This window comes from Manis javanica, chromosome 14 (genome assembly GCF_040802235.1).
Source record: "Manis javanica isolate MJ-LG chromosome 14, MJ_LKY, whole genome shotgun sequence".
In the NCBI taxonomy this organism is placed as follows: Eukaryota; Metazoa; Chordata; class Mammalia; order Pholidota; family Manidae; genus Manis; species Manis javanica.
Genome location: NC_133169.1, coordinates 69,137,207 through 69,152,297, shown reverse-complemented (window position 1 = coordinate 69,152,297; position 15,091 = coordinate 69,137,207). Strand labels below are relative to the sequence as shown.

Sequence of the window (15,091 nt, the reverse complement as noted above, 5' to 3'; positions counted from 1 at the left end):
TCTATTGTCTTTAGATAGTGCTTCTTAGTGGGACTACTATGAATACCTTTGGTAGGGCATTTGACAACCCTAAATAATTAACATTCCTCATGCTCATATTAAATCATGCCACCAATATCCCATGTTACTTTCAACAAGCTACCTGTGTGTAGTTTCAAATAAATACCTCCTGGTACTTCCTACATTCTTAGTGATAACAGTTGATTTTATAGTTTATTTCTTTAATGCTTAAATGTTTGATCTGCTTGACTTTTATTCATAAGGATTTATTTTTAAAATATTTACATATGGGCTAACTTTCACAAACCATGTATTTAAGAAAATATTTTCCTTGGCAACATGAACTTTATGTGAACAAGCTCACACTTATATTCTAAGTTCTCTTTTTGCCATTCATATGTAGGAATAATCTAGATTTATCTTATTCAGACACATACATTGTCATTTTTCCCTTCTTTTGTTCTTGTAGATTGTCAGTCTTTCATACCCTCTATGCATATCTAGTATGCTGCTTCAACAATTGTGTGTGTGTGTGTGTGTGTGTGTGTGTGTGAAATGACTTAACTTTGGTATCTACTCAGTTGAGCAGTGTTGTTTTCCACATATGCTTGGTAAATATTGAGAGTTGAGGTTTTTGGTATGAAGAGAATGTCACACCAGCATTGTTTTGTTTTGCATGTTTAGTAGTGCTGTCACTATAAAGGAAGTGTTTTAAGTACTGATCCAGTGTGTGCTTTGTATGCTAGGCAGTGTGATCTTCTGTGTATGCTTGTTATGGATGAAATATTGAAGGGTGCAATCTGTGTACATCAATGACAGATGAATGCCATGAGCAGTGGCATTATAAAGCCAATTAGGAGACTATTCCTTCAGTTCCTGTAGAAACATTTCTGCTGCTTCCCACACTTCCTTTGTTCTTTCTTTATTGCTAATGTGAGACTATTACGACTCTCACCTGAGGAAAATCTTCAGGGAAACTTAGTGGATGTCCCACGTTGAAAGGCAAGTCTCCAAGGCCCCTGGATGAACACATAATAGTAATTCCCACAAGGGGTATCTCAGACCTGGACTTTATTTACATCCTGCTCACAAGGAAAAAAAGCTCTTAAAAAAAAAAAGAAGGGGAATTCGTGTTTATCTATAACATAGATGGTCGGGGAGAGCCAATGACATACATAGCAGTGAAGAGATGATTTGTTTCTTCTCCTTATGGTCCAATTGAATTTAGTGTCCTTTAATACTGTAGCCTTCTGAAAAGAAAGCTTAAAGAAAATTTAATAACATTCCATTCCTGAAAAATAACCAAAGAGAGTACAGGCTGTTGGTATATCTGGGGGATATAATCCATGTTTTTACTTGGGTAGAAAATAATGGAGCTACATAATAGTACTTTTATAATTTGGATCCTTCTGTAATCACATGTAATATACCTTTGGCATGTCCAGTTCCCTTCAAAGTTAATATACATTTAAAGAGGGTATAACCTTATTTTTGCTAAAGGCAGAATTAGTCATAATATCTTTAAGAAAAAGAAATGTTCTCTTTGACATGATGTTGACCTGATTGTTGCCAAAAACCTACTGCTACTTTTTTCAAATTGCTGAATTTGCTTTGGTAGTGCCAGCAGAAAGAGAGCCATGCAATACCCTTTTCATAAAAGCAATGTAGAAACCTTGAAACATTTATAGTAAAGTGGCAATATGAATTGTAATATTTGTCTTATGGAATCTGGAAATATATTTTTATATATTGCTCCCAATTCTTTCATACAAATAGTTTTCTTAAATGGATAAATTCTCTGTGTTCGCTAGTCAAAATATTTTTAAAAATACTTTGAATAGTTATAAACCCTGAAAAAAAGTAAATGTTATATTATGCTGGAGTAAACATCAAAAGTAGCATTTTTAGGAAATTAAAATCTGAAGGTTGATGTAGTGGGGCAAATAAAATGTCTCCTGATCATACTGATGTTACTTTAACCATATCTAATAATTTTTATGACATATATATCTTGAAAACTTCTCTTCTGTATCAGCAGTACACTACACTGGACAATTAATACTGTGCCATAAAACATATACATATTTTTAAATAGAGTTTTATGGTTCAAAATTCCCATAAAGTTTTTCTCACAGAAATACACATATATGAACACAATTGTCTCTACATTTCACTCAACACATTTTTTTATTGTGATATAGGAGCAATCAAGTCAGTATCTTTACATCAAATAATTTTTTGAAATATTAAAATTATATTTTACATATACAAGAAAGCTTTTATTATGAGCCCTAAGAATTTTTTCTGCTATACTTTGCATTTATCATCTTGATACTTGGCACTAAAGCATATGTATACCTGATTGTACCCATAGGAATCATTTTCTCTTTAAAGACAAGATTTCTAATTATTTTTTATTGCGGTAACACCACAGAACTACAGTTTGCAATATTATAAAGTACACTTAAATACTTGGAAAGTGTATAATCTCATGTTCTGTTCTTTTACAGTAACCAAGATACAGAAACCACCTCACTGTCTGAAAGTTTATTTGTTTGACTATTTCTCCTAAATGTAGGAAAAGAGATGAATGCAATGATTCTAAAAACAAACAAACCAAAGATTAGGGATGTTAATATTTATAAACAAAATATTTTCCATAAAGATTTTAAATCCTACTCGGTGCTACTGTTTTCTGGAGATAGTGTTTGCTCATGTCCCAATCTCCCACCAAACCATAATTGATGGAATTAATTAGTGATCTTGAAGATAAAATTGTAAAAAACATTCTGTGTTGATTAGCAAATAGTATGTCCTAGAATCTCCATTCTGTGAGGCATAACAACCACTCCCATGAACTTCTGGCTTTGGAAACGAGGTGTCTGCATAGTTCATCACCATCCTCTAGTCTCCAGGAAGTAAATTCCTCAGTGATGGGACAATAACAGAAAGATATTTTATTTATTGGTGTGGACTCACGATTAAAATCAACCTGCTGAGTTCAAAACCTGCCCCGCCGTTTAAAGTGATATAAGTGTAGGAAAATCACTCCCACAGTTTCTTCATTTGAAGTTTTAAATTCTTTGAATATTTACCTTTGAGATATCTTTTCTAAATTGAGTGAGCTAATCCATGTGTAAATTTTAATTTTTACTAATACTAGAAGTCTATGATCATCATTAAAAAAAATGATTATAAATGTATCCCATTCTTGCTCATATATTATCCAGGCTTTGTTGGTTCCTGATCAGAGAGGATGAGCTATGGAGGTGACAGACCAGACCACAGTGACCGAGTTCATTTTTCTTGGGTTTCCTGGTATGCTCTACCTGAGACTCACATTGTTTGTGATGTTCCTCACTGTGTATCTGCTGTCCCTCATGGCAAACATCCTCATAATATTCACTGTTGTGGAGTCCACACTCCAGATGACCATGTACATTTTCTTAGGAAATCTGTCCTTCCTGGAGATCTGGTACACCACAGTCACAGTACCTAAACTGCTGGCCACCTGCCTGCCACGGAGTGTCACCATCTCTGTGTCTGGCTGCATAACCCAGTACTACTTCTTTTTCTCCATGGGAGCTACCGAGTGCATCTTCCTGGCAGTGATGGCCTACGACCGGTACCTGGCCATCTGTAACCCTCTAAGATACTCACTGCTCATGAGGATCCCAGTGTGCCTGCAGTTCTCTGCTGGATCTCGGATTGGTGGCTTCATTGCCCCTCTTCTATCTACCATACTTATCTCTCATCTGAACTTCTGTGGCCCCCAGAAGATCAACCATTTCTTTTGTGACTCAAACCCCATTTTTAAACTCTCTTGCTCAGACACATTCTTGGTGGCGGCCTTGAGCTACACATGTACCTCTGTTGTGATTCTCAGTTCTTTTCTTCTCACCATGTTCTCCTATGGACACATTGTGGTCACAGTAATCAGAATGACTTCCCAGGAAGCTTGGAGAAAGCTTTCTCCACCTGCACCTCCCACCTCACTGTTGTCACCATCTACTATGGCACCATCATCTTTGCCTATGTCCGCCCTCCGGCCAAGTACAACTTCACCATTGGTTGTACAAATGGTAGACCATTGGTGAAGTGGTCTCCGTGTTCTACTGCGTGGTCACCCCATTGGTAAATCCTCTCATATACACTCTGAGAAACAAAGATATGAAGAAAGCCTTCAGAAAGTTTCTAGCACAAAAGAGATTGCTCATGCAGGGGATTTGGGAGTCCAACTAAAATAAGTAATTTAGAATGGATTCCCATACCACATTTACAAACAGTAAGTATTGAAAAGTACATTAGGAAATTGATACCACCTATTACGGACACTTCTCTCACTTTTCATATTCATTTGTATCTTCTTGAAATAGTTATTCTATAATTAATGTATTTAATAATGTTTTAGCTTAATTCCAAAGTTAAAATTTTGCAGTCCATAAGCCATTCAGAATAGGTAAAAAGGCTGGTTTAGTGCCATATAATATTTCAGTTAAATGTTATATGTACCTTAACAGTAACTATGGGTCAAAAATTGTCCCTGTTAAAGGGAGAAATATTTTAATTCTGTCTGGTAAATGGATTAATATAAATTTGTCACTATGTACATTAAAAAACACATGATGATTCAGTATTATTCCAAGGCATTGATGTAGATTTAATTATGAATATAAACACAAAAATTAAATTAGAAACTAGAAATTACTCTCTAATTACCCTTTTTCTGAATAATATAACTGACTGTGAAAATATTAGCAAATGTAACAAGATCAATAATTTGAGGGGGAGAAAATGGGAAAAGTTTGAACTGGACAGTACAAGAATTGGATATTTAACATGGAAAAGCAAGCATTGACTCTCTTAGATTTTAATATAATAGTTAAAGACACTCATTTTACTATATATTAATTCAATTCAGACTAAGAGGCAAAAAAAGGATGGACAACTACTTTTCCATTATTGTGTATCACTCTCCCATGTGAATAAGGAAGTTCTATAATTTTCAGTACAGTTAAGCATCTACAGGGATGGTAAAGGTGATGGAAGAAAAGAGATCATCAAAGCTTTTTAAGTATGAATTTTCCACTAGATTGCCTCACAAAGTCTCCCTATTCAAAGTATGGCCAGTGGATGAGCACAATCAGAATAATCTAGGAGGTTTAGAGAATTAGAATTTATATAGTTACAGAATACCTTTACCACTTGGAGGAATTATGATACTCGGTAAATTCGATATGAGGCATGAATTCTATTTAAGAGTTATAGTTAGGAAGGAAGAAGAAAAGCCATAGAAGTAGCAGATGGAAGAAAACATGGGAGGATTGATTATTTCTTTGACCTACCTTCTTGTAGAGTAATTTCAGCATGTATAGGTTTTAAAATACTAATTAAATTGCGCACACACATTTACATAATAGGAATACAGTTACATAACCAAAGCATACCTATAATGAACAGCCATCTCCAGTGAAACCAAGAAAACCAGTTAGGCACCTTAGGCATTTGTGAAAACTTATCTATGATATGGTGGATATTGTCCCACTGAACTTGAACAGTCTGAGAGAAATCAGACAAATTAAAACAACCCATTCCTGGGGTCTATTCATATCGCATATGTTCTTTTAACAGTAGATAGTCTGTAGTTGTAAGATTTTGGAGTGCTACAATTTGCACTTCTCCTAATTCTTGGTTGAGGTTCAACAGTATAGATCCAGTCGAATTTGTTGTTTTACTGTATGCACAGGCCAGCTTAGATATCTCCTTCTTCATTCCCATGGCAAGTCCAGGAAATGGTGAGATGAGTGCACCTACAGCTGTAGCAGCGCCTGGATTTTTGTTGAGTTTTTTTGATGATCACCTTCTGGTATAAGTCTCCCAGAGAGTGCTGATGTTGGAAGTCCCCTGTACTAGGTCCCCCCTATAAACCCCTTTACAGTCACTGTCCATCAGCGTACCAAAATGTTGTAGAATCACTACTTGTCTTCTCTGTGTTGTACAGCCCTCCCCTTTCTCCCACCCCCCCATGAATGCTAATCTTAATACCTCCCTTCTTCTCCCCCCACTTATCCCTCCCTACCCACCCATCCTTCCCTGTCCCTTTCCCTGTGGTACTTGTTAGTCCATTCTTGGGTTCTGTGATTCTGCTGCTGTTTTGTTCCTTCAGTTTTTCCTTTGTTTTTATACTCCACAGACGAGTGAAATCATTTGGTATTTCTCTTTCTCCGCTTGGCTTATTTCACTGAGCATAATACCCTCCAGTTCAATCGATGTTGCTGCAAATGGTAGGATTTGCCCTCTTCTTATGGCTGAGTAGTATTCCATTGTGTATATGTACCACATCTTCTTTATCCATTCATCTACCAATGGACATTTAGGTTGCTTCCAATTCTTGGATGTTGTAAATAGTGCTGTGATAAACATAGGGGTGCATCTGTCTTTCTCAAACTTGAATTCTGCATTCTTGGGGTGAATTCCTGGGAGTAGAAGTCCAGGGTCAAATGGTAAGTCTGTTTTGAGCATTTTGATGAACCTCCATACAGCTTTCCACAATGGTTGAACTAATTTACAGTCCCACCAGCAGTATAGGTGGGTTCCCCTTTCCCCACTGCCTCCCCAACATTTGTTATTGTTTGTCTTTTGAATAGCAGCCATCCTTACTGGTGTGAGGTGATACCTCATTGTAGTTTTAATTTGCATTTCTCTGATAATTAGCGATTTGGAGCATCTTTTCAAGTGTCTGTTGGCCATCTGTACTTCTTTTTTGGAGAACTGTCTGTTCAGTTCCTCTGCCCATATTTTAATTGGGTTATTTGCTTTGTGTTTGTTGAAGCATGTGATCTCTTTATATATTCTGGACGTCAAGCCTTCATCGGATCTGTCATTTTCAGATATATTCTCCCATACTGTAGGGATCCTATTTGGTTCTATTGATGGTGTCTTTTGCTGTCAGCTTAATATAGTCCCACTTGTTCATTTTTGCTGTTGTTTATCTTGCCCGGGGATATATGTTCAAGAAGAGGTCACACATGTTTATGTCTAAGAGATTTTTGCCTATGATTTTTCCAAGAGTTTAATGGTTTCATGACTTAAATTCAGGTCTTTGATCCATTTTGAATTTACTTTTGTATATGGGGTTAGACAAAGGTCCAGTTCCATTCTCCTACATGTAGCTGTCCAGTTTTGCCAGCACCATCTGTTGAAGAGACTATCATGTTGCCATTGTATGTCCATGGCTCCTTTATAAAATATTAATTGACCATATATGTCTGGGTTAATGTCTGGATTCTCTAGTCTGTTCCATTGGTCTGTGGCTCTGTTCAGGTGCAAGTACCAAATTGTCTTGATTACTGTGGCTTTGTAATACAGCTTGAAGATGGGGAGTGAGATCCCCCCTACTTTATTCTTCTTTCTCAGGATTGCTTTGGCTATTTGGGGTCTTTAGTGTTTCCATATGAATGTTTGAATTATTTCTTTCAGTTCATTGAAGAAAGTTGCTGGTAGTTTCATAGGGATTGCATCAAATCTGTATATTGCTTTGGGGAGGATGTCCATTTTGACGAAATTAATTCTTCCTAGCCAAGAGCATGGAATGAGTTTCCATTTGTTAGTGTCCCCTTTAATTTCTCTTAAGAGGGACTTGTAGTTTTCAGAGTATAAGTCTTTCAATTCTTTGGTTAGGTTTATTCCTAAGTATTTTATTCTTTTTAGTGCATCCCTGGGATGAATCCCACTTGGTCATGGTGTATGATCCTTTTGATGTAATTCTGATTTCGGTTTGCTAATATTTTGTTGAACTTTATCTACTTTAATCAGGGATATTGCTCTGTAGTTTTCTTTTTTGGTGGGGTTTTTGCATGGTTTTGCTATTAGGGTGATGTTAGTTTCAAATAATGAGTTTGGGAGTATCCCCTCCTCTTCTATTTTTTGGAAATCTTTAAGGAGAATGGGTATTATGTCTTCCCTGTATGTCTTATAAAATTCCAAGGTGAATCCATCTGGCCCGGGTGTTTTGTTTAATGGTAGTTTTCTGATAACCGCTTCAATTTCGTTGCTGGTAATTGGTCTGTTTAGATTTTCTGATTCTTTCTGGGTCAGTCTTGGAAGGTTGTATTTTTCTAGGAAGTTGTCCATTTCTAGGTTTCCCAGCTTGTTAGCATATAGGTTTTCATAGTACTCTCTAATAGTTCTTTGTATTTCTGTGCTGTCCGTCGTGATTTTTCCTTTCTCGTTTCGGATTCTGTTGATTTGTATTGACTCTCTTTTCCTCTTAATAAGTCTGGCTAGAGGCTTATCTATTTTGTTTATTTTCTCGAAGAACCAGCTCTTGGTTTCATTGATTTTTGCTATTGTTTTATTCTTCTCAATTTTATTTATTTCTTCTCTGATCTTTATTATGTCCCGCCTTCTGCTGACCTTACACCTCATTTGTTCTTCTTTTTCCAATTTTGATAATTGTGACATTAGAACATTCATTTGGGGTTTTTCTTCCTTTTTTAAATATGCCTGGATTGCTATATACTTTCCTTTTAAGACTGCTTTTGCTGTGTTCCACAGTAGTTGGGGCTTTGTGTTGTTGTTTTCGTTTGTTTCCATATATTGTTGGATCTCCATTTTGATTTGGTCATTGATCCACTGATTTTTTAGGAGCGTGTTGTTAAGCCTTCATGTGTTTCTGAGCCTTTCTGCTTTCTTTGTATAGTTTATTTCTAGTTTTATGCCTTTGTGTTCTGAGAAGTTGCTTGGTAGGATTTCAGTCTTTTGGTACTTACTGAGGCTCTTTTTGTGGCCTAGTATGTGGTCTATTCTGGAGAATGTTCCATGTGCACTTGAGAAGAATGTGTATCTTGTTGCTTTTGGATGTAGAGTTCTGTAGATGTCTATTAGGTCCATCTGTTCTAGTGTGTTCTTCAGTGCCTCTGTGTCCTTACTTATTTTCTGTCTGGTGGATCTGTCCTTTGGAGTGAGTGGTTTATTGAAGTCTCCTAGAATGATTGCATTGCATTCTATTTCCTCCTTTAGTTCTGTTAGTATTTGTTTCAGATATGTTGGTGCTCCTGTATTGGGTGCATATGTATTTATAATGGTTATATCCTATTGTTGTACTGAGCCCTTTATCATTATGTAATGTCCTTCTTTATCTTTTGTTACTTTCTTGATTTTGTAGTCTGTTTTGTCTGATACCAGAATTGCAACACCTGCTTTCTTCTCTCTGTTGTTTGCATGAAATATCTTTTTCCATCCCTTGACTTTAAGTCTGTGCATGTCTTTGGATTTGAGGTGAGACTCTTGTAAGCAGCATATGGATGGATCTTGCTTTTTTATACATTCTATTACTCTGTGTTTTTTTATTGGTGCATTCAGTCCATTTACATTAGGGTGATTATTGAAATGTATGTACTTATTGCCATTGCAGGCTTTAAGTTTGTGGTTACCAAAGGTTCAGGGTTAGCTTCTTTACTAACTTACACTCTAACTTAACTCACTTGTTGAGCTTTATAAACATGGTCTGATGATTCTTTATTTCTCTCCCTTCTTATTCCTCCTCCTCCCTTCTTCATATGTTGGGTGTTTTGTTCTGTGCTCTTTTTAGGAGTGCTCCCATCTAGAGCAGTCCCTGTAGGATACCCTGTAGAGGTGGTTTGTGGGAGGCAAATTCCCTCAACTTTTGCTTGTCTGGGAATTGTTTAATCCCTCCTTCATATTTTAATGATAATTGTGCTGGATACAGTAGTCTTGGCTCGAGGCCCTTCTGTTTCATTGCATTAAGTATATCATGCCATTCTCTTCTGGCCTGTAGGGTTTCTGTTGAGAAGTCTGATGATAGCCTGATATGTTTTCCTTTGTAGGTAACATTTTTTTTTCTCTCTGGCTGCCTTTAATACTTTGTCCTTATCTTTGACCTTTGCCATTTTAATTATTATATGTCTTGGTATTGCCCTCCTTGGATCCCTTGTCATGGGAGTTCTGTGTACCTCTGTGGTCTGAGAGGCCATTTCTTCCCCTAGTTTGGGGAAGTTTTCAGCAATTATTTCTTCACAGACACTTTCTATCCCTTTTTTTTTCTCTTCTTCTTCTGGTATCCCTATAGTGCAGATATTGTTCCATTTCGATTGGTCACTCAGCTCTGTTAGAATGCTTTCATTCCTGGAGATCCTCTTATCTCTCTCTGCATCAGCTTCTCTACGTTCCTGTTCTGTTTTCTAGTCCAGTAATGGTCTCTTGTATCTCATCCATTCTGTTCTGAAGTCCTTCCAGGGCTTGTTTTATTTCTGTATTCTCCTTCCTTAGTTCTTGTATATTTCTCTGCAAGTCCATCAGCATGGTTATGACTTTTGTTTTGAATTCTTTTTCAGGACGACTGGTTAAATCTATTTCCCCAGGTTTCCTCTCAGGGGAAGATGTAGCAGATGCTGAAGCTGTCTGGGTTAGTCTTGTCTGGATCATATTTTTTTTGCATTTTCATGTTGATAGGTGCTATTGACTGTCAGCTGGGAATGTCAAACTTTTCACTTGCTACTGGCTTTTCTTTACTGGGACAACTGCGACCCCGATTGGCTTGTGTTCAGCAATTGCGTGTAGACTGGGTCTTTGTTTCTTGCCTGGCAGGTATGGAGGAAGTGCCCCAAAGGGGTGATGGACAGGTGGGATGTTTGGCTGTTTACCTCCATGAGGGGTCTCAGAGCTGTTGCCCAGGGTGTTAGTGTGACCAGTTTTCCCTGTAATTTCCAGCCACAGGGCTGTGACCTATGTTGTTTCCGTCCAGCTGTAATGTCCCTGTCCCTTTAAGACTCAAAAAGCACTCACTTTTCCTTGTTACAGGGGCATCAGCTTCGGAACCTGCTCAGAGTTCTTGCTGCCCTGTTTCCCTAGTTTCCATCCCTCCATGCAAGCACTGTGTCTGAGCTCTGGTGTGGGTGGTTGGGGCTGGGTGTTTAGCAATCCTGGGATCCCTCTTCCTCCCTGCGCTCCGATACCTGTCCTCCCGCCAGGAGCTGGTGGGAGGCGCGCTCAGGTCCCGTTGTGCCGGGGCTTGTATCTTACCCCTTTCACCAGGCACTGGGCTCTCGCACATGTGGATGTAGTCTGGCTGTTGTCCTGTGTCTTCTGGTCTCTCTTTTAGGATTAGTTGTATTTGTTGTATTTTCAAAAATATATATGTTTTTGGGAGGAGATTCCCACTGTCCTACTCATGCCGCCATGTTGGCTCCGCCCTCTCTTAAAAATATTTTATCAATTCATTTTTATTGAAGTATAAATGACATACAATATTTTATTAGTTTCAAGTACACAATATAGTGATTCAAGAGCTCTGCATAGTATTAAATGCTTACCCAACTAATGAATTTATTATGTCATCATAAGATGTTAGAGCTACTGACTACATTACATATGATGCACTTTCATTTCCATGACTAATTTATAATTGAGATTTTGTGCCTCTTTACCCACTTCACCTATTTCACTGACCCACCCTGACCCCTCTCCCACAATAACCACCAGTCACCTCTGTGTCTATGAGACTGTTCTGCTCATTTATTTTTTAGATTCCACATATTAGTGAAATCTTGTGTAATTTGTCTTTCTCTGCCTTACTAATTTCACTTAGAATAATACCCTCAAGGTCTTTCCATGTCCTAAATATAGCAGGTATTCTTTCTGTTTTTATGGCTGAGTAATATTCCACTGTGTTTATGGGCTGCATCATTATCCATTCATGTATTGATGGACACTGATTGTTTCCAAATCTTGGCTACTGCAGTTAATCTGGAAATAAACATAGGAGTGCATATATTTTTGATGCAGAGGCTTGTTTTCTTCAGATAAATTCCCAATAGTAGAAATAAGGGCTCATAGAGTACTTCTATTTTTAGTGTTTTGAGGAACCTCCATACAGCTTTCCACCGTACCTGCACCAATTTACACTCCCACCTAAAGTGCAGGAGGGTTTCCATTTCTGCACATTCTTGCCAACACTTGTTACTTCTTGCCTTTTGGAGAGTGACTATTCTGACTGGTGTGAGGCAATAACTTATTGCATATTTGATTTACATGAACAGATATTTTCAAAGAATAAATGCAGATGACTAACAGGCACATGAAAATACACTCCAATTCGATAACCATCAAAATTTTATGCTTTTCGAAAGGTAATGGTAGGAGCATGAAATGAGTAGCTACTAAATGTATAAAACAGTTGCAAAACATTTAGTCAACAGAGTATTTTAGAATAAATATCTAAACTCAATAATAAAGCAAAAATAAAAATTCAATTAAATCATAAGAAAAATACATGAAGACTTATTTCACTGAAGATGTAGGCATGGCAAGAAGCAATTGATAAAAAAATTTTCATTTTATTACCCAATAAAGAAATGCAAATTAGAATCACAATGTGTTGATTTCAGGGCTTCTCAGCTATAGTGCTATTGATATTTTGGTTGTATAATTCTTCACTGTGGAGGGCATGTCCAGTATATTCTAGGATGTTTAACACCATTCCATCCTATACCTACTAGATTCTAATAGCCCTCCTCTCCCTTCAGTCAGGATAATGAAAAATCTCTTCTGATCTTGTGAAATGTACCCTGGGGATAAAATTATCCCCTAAAGCCATTATGGAGACCCACTGATGTGGATCTTACTAGTGTAAATGACCAATGAAATAATCATACATGCCACAAGTAGGTATTAAGAAGAAGAGGTATTTAGTCCCCAGACATTTAATAACCTTCCATATGAAGTACCAAAGGAGGCATTTAAAACAACTTTAGTTTTCTGCTCATTAAGTTAAATTTATATCTTATTGAAGAAGAGCTGCACTTGTAAGTCACAATCTGTGATCACAGCAGAGACCTGAATATATAGAGATCACATGGCAGCCTCATATCCAAGATGGCAGGTTATCGAAGCAGAAACTTTTAAAGGATCAGTTGACCCTTAGTGATGAAAATATATTTTCATGGACTGCTTATTGGCTGTGTTTGGTCAATCAGCGTATTGCATGTGCAGTCTGATTTTATAGTGTCCCCAAAGTTACTTGCACTTTTTAAAATTCAAATAGTTTTATATTAATGGCATTACTAAACTGTTTATTGTTTTACCCAATATACAAAAATGTTACAGAATTTCCATCTGTGATCACTTTAATGTCAAAACTGCATATGAACCCCATTCTTATTTTGAATTCAAATAATTATCATTTCTTCTTTATTTTTGTTGTCGACCATTTTATGAATTGCCTATTGTACTAAAATAATCAAATGCGAAGAAAATTAAACTACAACATGATGTCACTAAACATCTATCAGACTGGTGAAAATAAAAAGAATGTCAACCCCAAATACTGGCAATGCTTCAGAGTTACCAAGTAACTCACATGTTGCTGATGTGAAAATAAAATGGGACAGTCAACCTGGAGAGTAGTTTGGCATATCCCTTAAAATAAACAGGCAACTATCACACAATCCAGCAATTTCACCTGGGACATTTACCCCAGAGATATACTTTTGTTCACAGAAAAATCTCTTCAAGAAGACTTACAGGAGCTTTATTCATAACAGCCAAAACCTGGGAAGAGCTCGTTCGCCCTGGTACAGGTAAATAATTAAAATAAAATACAATAATTTATGAATAATATGAAACACTCCACAATGCAAAACAAGAAACTGTCTATACATGCAATATCCTGGTTGATCAGGGGCATTATGCTGAGTAGAAAAAGGCCAGTCTCAAAAGTTTATATATTATATGATCCCATTAATAAAATGTTCTTAAAATGATGAAATTGTGGGTATATAGAAGATGTTAGTGTTAGCCAGGATTTAGGTGGTGGTGTAGCTATTAAATGGCAACATGAAGAATCCTTGTGGCTTGGGAATGTTCTGCATCTTCAATGTCAATATCTTGGTTGTGACACTACACTACAGTTTTGTTAAATGTTATTTGATGTAGAAAAAGGGTATGTGGTATTACATAAATCTACAAATTCATGTGAATCTACAACCTTAAAATTTTTTTTAACAAATTAAATGGAAAAATTATCAGAATAGGTGATTTCATTATCCATCCCTTGTATCTTAGATACTATTTAACTGCCTTTCAAATATATTATATCAGTTTAGCATTCAAACTGTAGGCATGAGTCTAGCTTTAGACAGATACTTGGGATGGTTATTATTAGTCCTTTAAATTGTTAGGCTGATTGAAAACCTGTGTGTTTGCTTTGAAATTAATTGTAACTAAAAATTACTTATGTTTTTGTATATGTAAAGTTTATTCAGAAAAATTAAAAATCCCTCAATTTGATTTCAAGTATTGTTAAAAATCTTCCATTTTCAGCTCTGTCTTTGAGCTCTCGGTTTTACACTTTATGCTCATGGTTCTGCCCTCTGGGCTCCGGGCTCCACCTAGATTCATCTTATTTTTTCTGAAATGTTGGTAAACAACTGAAAATGAGTATTTCTACCATCCTGCTTATAGAGAGCATAATTTGCATATGTATAAATTTCATGTCCCTCCAGGATACTCTTTCTTTCAGTTCAAGCTCAGCAGGCAGTTTTTCCTGATTCAAAATTGTCAGGAATAAAGTGAAAATTGCATAAATTTCATGGATATTCACTCCACTGCACAAAAGCCAAATTGATATAAAATTGATACAGAAAGAATTTCTATAATTCCTTCTCTATTTTTGGCTTTTGTTGAAATGGCTGAGGAACAGACTCTTAAATACCCTACATGGCCTCTAGTTTGAAAAGATTTGTGAGGAGTATCCTTCCTCTCTTGTGAATAAATAGTCTATTTCTATCTTCCCAAGTTTCAGAAGAATGTAGTAAAGCCACCCACTAAGTCTTTTTTCTGTGCAATGCTTTCAGCAGACATTTCAGAATTTCGCTTCTTTTTTTTTTTTGTCTAGGTATGGTACAGCATGACCATTTCTCATGTAATCAAATTCTAATTCTTTTATTAAACATTAATTCTCTCATTTTATGACTTTCCCAGTTTATTATAAGCAAAGAGGATCCTAGGTGCAGGTCTGACACATTGCTTGGAAATATTCTCAGCAAAATATTCAAGTTCACAAGTCTGAGTC

At 36.6% G+C, this 15,091-nt stretch overlaps 1 pseudogene; it reads left to right on the top strand.

The window, feature by feature from the left end:
- Positions 1 to 3,263: 3,263 nt before the first annotated feature.
- Positions 3,264 to 4,242, top strand: LOC140846264 (olfactory receptor 6F1-like; annotated as a pseudogene).
- Positions 4,243 to 15,091: the final 10,849 nt, after the last annotated feature.